At 38.9% G+C, this 4416-nt stretch overlaps 1 long non-coding RNA gene across 1 annotated transcript; it reads right to left on the bottom strand.

The window, feature by feature from the left end:
- Positions 1–1263: 1263 nt before the first annotated feature.
- On the bottom strand, positions 1264–3438 carry LOC113358305. Its single transcript, XR_003364457.1, has 2 exons — positions 3211–3438; positions 1264–2602 (listed from the first exon to the last, which is right to left on the bottom strand). It is a non-coding gene; the product is annotated as an uncharacterized LOC113358305 (long non-coding RNA).
- Positions 3439–4416: the final 978 nt, after the last annotated feature.

The raw sequence follows: 4416 nt of genomic DNA, 5'->3' as shown, positions 1-4416 counted from the left end.
TTAGTCCCGCCGACTCCATTCTTCTCAAACTAATACTAATGCTTCAATTATAAAGCAATCAAATTATCCCCACAACAGACTGAAATCAGCTACCATGCCGACACTCGCAGTAAGAACCCATTCCAGTTCGTCTCCATTTATCTCTGCAGTCTTCTCTCAACCACGAAATCCATGACAGCAGCATCTACAACTCCAGTCGACGCACAAAACACTTCAGTGCCAAAACTCATGAAAATCCCTTTGATTATTGTTGCGGAATTCAGCATTTCCATTCCTTCCAAGCCCCGAGTCTCAAGTCTTTAGTTCATTGCCAAATTCCAGGGTCTGCCAAAAACCCGTCCACAACAACATCTCAAGTGATTGTTTTCTTCCAAAAATGTCTCATACACAGCCACGTGTTGCGTCTGTAAAAATAAAATACTCAAGAAAGATGTTAGAAAGATGTTAGAATAAAAAGATTAATTTCTGGAAGGTAAATAAACACTCAATTGGACTGCAAACAGAGGACAGAGTCACGTGTTCAACACGCTGTCCTTAACACGATATTTGACCGGCACGCCTCAAGAATGAGTGATGCCTATACCCTGTGGTCAAGTTCGTATCCAGGATAAAACTGCCCGTTGCAAGCACTGTTAGCACTACAGTACTTGCCCACTCTTACGACCTCAACAGCGATTGTGCACGGAATGAAAAATAAAGGACCACACAGGGGGAGAAGACGAAAAGAATAGGATAGTAGCTCTTCTGGACACAAAACGAAATGAGAGAAAGTGATCGCTTTATATAGGGGAGAATAGAGAGAGGTCTCATAAACGCGCATTAAAACAATTTCAATTAATTCAGATTTTTTCCAACGGTTTTAAACGTTCATGCATCACTTAATATCGATTTGAAACGTTCATGCGTCATTATGTTTGATATAAAACGTTCATGCAAATTAATGTCAAAGAGTTATTTTGTTTCAAATATTAATTCGATAATTCAAAAGAAATTTTGCCAAAAAATATAAGTCCCGAACCCGGCCCGCACGGACGGCGGCGTGCGTGAAAATGTGTGATTGCACCAACTAGCCCATTGCCTAAGTCCTCTCCCTCGCACAAAAATGCTAATGACCCAAGGGACACTCTAATATCAAAAAATTCAATACTTATGGAGAGATATCATCTTTAGTTTTCCCTATGTGGGACTAAAGGTTCATTCACAAATAGTGAAAATGAGGTAGTGTCCTTAGTGACCAATAGATCCTAAGTTACAATCCCACCAAGACCAAAAAACCAAACTATTGTATAAATTCATTTTCTCTAACACCACGTACCACCCTTTTAACAGCGTTTATGATTTTCCAGGGTCAATGGACGATACTGGCAGTAAGCCTGAACTATCACCAATTCCATCGTCAGCAGCCTCTTAGCCTTGATAAACATTTCTTCTCACGGACCTGAAGTGACATTACACTCCACTCATTCTCTTTCATGATCGACACAAGCTCCTTCCGGAATCCATCTACAGCACTTCCTCTACGTAACTGAATTACCAATCCTCTCATTACTCTCCGCGAACTTCGAGATAAACCTGAACTTGGAGCATCTCCATTGTGGCTTCTTTTGTTGTTGCCAATTCTTTCTCAAGTACAAAAACTGTCCAAGTTCTGACCATCTAAGTTTCAGCTCCTTCCCAGCTGACCACAAGACTAGTTTCATTGCGTCAAATTCTGTATCGATTGCACAGCTCATACACACATCTCCACTTCGCTGACTGCAGCCATCTCCATTCAATCAAACAGCCAACTCATTTCTTAACTCAGATCCCGGAATACTTCCTCTTTGCTCCATCGACGTTGCTGCTTCATTTCTCCCCGATCATCCTTTTCTAAACCATAATCATCTCAGCCAACATACAGACCTTGGTCTTCTCGTTGCTGCTGTAGAAGTTCATTCAATGGAGCACTCGCTGCCACAAACGAAAATAACCCCAGCTGGTTGTCCAATGACTCTTCTCCATTCACATCATCGCTGCAGTTTATGTTTCTGCCTGCCACGACTGCACAGCTCAGGCCCTCATACGCCGACAATGCTTCACTGCTTTTCCTAATTCGATCACAGCAAGAAACCCCAGCTTGTGTTCAATGCTTCACTGAACCAAAATCGCATTTAGAATTCAGCCCCAAGCCCATCAATTCAGTTGTCGCAGTTGCTTCATAAATCTCCAATTTGACCAGCATATACTCCTCCAGACCATGTGACATTCAACTGGGTTAGGTGCACAGTACTTGGCACACTAATAGTAATGGTCTACACATCTAGCTCTTGGTGGACTCACTGCATACATCAAAGAGAACCTTTGTTTCTTGTATTTTTTTTCTGGCCGTGATTTCCATAAGAGGTGCCAACAAACTTTAGTTCGTCTCTGACTCCTTTCTGTTGTCAAGGTAATTAGACTGGTTGCTGATACATGGAAATATCAGGCCAACCTCATTTCATCATTGTGGTTGCTGATACATAGAAATACCAGGCCAACCACATTTGGCCATTTTCGTCGCAAAGACCATTAAGTCTCACATTTTTTGTTTATTCGCCGGATGATCGAAATTAACTTGTACTTTCTACAAAAGCACTAAAACAGTATTAGTAACTAAAATATCGAGTCATAACTAATATAAATATGGGTATAAAATGTAGCACTTACGTGCTTATCAACACCCCACACTTATATTTTGCTAGTCCTTGAGCAAAACAAAGAATTGACCCGCTACACAGCTGGTCATATCATAAGAGAGAGTTAGACCCGCTACACAGCTGGTCATAAAATGAAAATTTGAAATACCATACCAAGACCTGCTACACAGCTGGTCATGACAAATACCATACACAAGATCCGCTACACAGCTGGTCATAACCCTAAAAATCATAATGATTTTTATTTTTTTATTTTTTTAAGACCCGCTACACAGCTGATCATCTTTTTTTTAATTTTTTTTTAGACCCTTTACACAACTGGTCATAACATTTTTTTATTATTATTAAAAATTCCTAACGAAAGTTCCACACCCCCACACTTAAAAATTACATTGTCCTCAATGTAATTGGATCATCCAGCGTAAAAATTAAGGCGGGAAATTTTAAAATACAATAAAATTAAAAGATAGAGTGCAGGGAACAAATCTGATGGGTTGACTCCCATGAAGCGAAAGGTATTTGTTTCACTGCTTACCAGTATCACGTTCTCAAACATTGTGGAGTTGGTACCCCAAGGTAAGCTGCGAATCATATATATAAATCCTGAAGAGTTGGGGATCAACCCAACTAATATGATTAGTCATAAACATGAACCTGCAGTAAGAAATATTAGTACCGAGAGAGATAAAACTGAATTCAATCTTATTTAAAACATAATTCGAACCTTGAATATGAAGTAAATCAGGTTCGTAGATAATTAGTAAAGATTGTTTAAAGAACTGAACAGTTTTTGTACTCCCTAAATCAGGTTCTAAGTCAGCGGAAATAACTTCCACGACTGATATTGGTTCAAATTCAGCTATGTCGGGCACACAAACATATGTTGGTTCAAATGCACTCTCTAAACAAGGCCTCAATGGAGTAATAATATCACGACTTATAGACCCATTATCATCTAAAACGGTTTCATTACCAATATCATCAAGACGAAAAAATTCAGAACTTAATGGCTTATGGGTCAAGGTCGGAGCATCCTCGACTGATGAAACTAGTCGAGACTCGGACAAAACTAGAGGTTCTAGTTTGGATTTCCATTTATTAGTGTCTAACAGCGGTGTGGAGTCTAACAAGGCATTGACTTTACAAATAACACTACCGTCATCAAAATCATACCCAAAATAAGCTAAGCAAACCTCTAATGGATCTCCCAAGTGGCTCTTGCAAATGTCTTGCGAGTGCATACTTTCTTTTCGCCCGCACTTCAGACTAAAGTACCTAAAAAAAATCAAACAAACTGCGTAAAAAGAACTAAAAGAACAATAAAAATAAATTATGTACAAAAATTAAAAATAAGCTAAATACAATGATATCAACTAGTGAGTATTTTGCCACCACTCCCCGGCAACGGCACCAAAAACCTGGTAGGTTTGGAAACCTACAATAAATATATTGCAAGTGCACAGCGTCTAACTAGTAGACAATGGCAAGTACACGTCGTTCGCACGAGGAGTGTGAAATACTTCTACTAACTAATATCAAGAATCAACAAATCAATAAGGTGATGTTTAAACGATTTTTCAGGAGTTTGGAACAAAATGCTATAATATAAAAATGGGTTATTAAGGTTTTCGGTTTCCACCAATTAATTATGCAAACTCTACTAATCTTTAAAAATATATTCCATGCATTATCAAATATTGTTTCTCCGCTATAGTTTTCTTCGCTTCATGGGTAGTGATTC

This window comes from Papaver somniferum, chromosome 3 (assembly GCF_003573695.1).
Source record: "Papaver somniferum cultivar HN1 chromosome 3, ASM357369v1, whole genome shotgun sequence".
Taxonomy (NCBI): Eukaryota; Viridiplantae; Streptophyta; class Magnoliopsida; order Ranunculales; family Papaveraceae; genus Papaver; species Papaver somniferum.
Note: the sequence above shows the minus strand (reverse complement) of the source record. Positions and strands in the feature narration are given on the sequence as shown.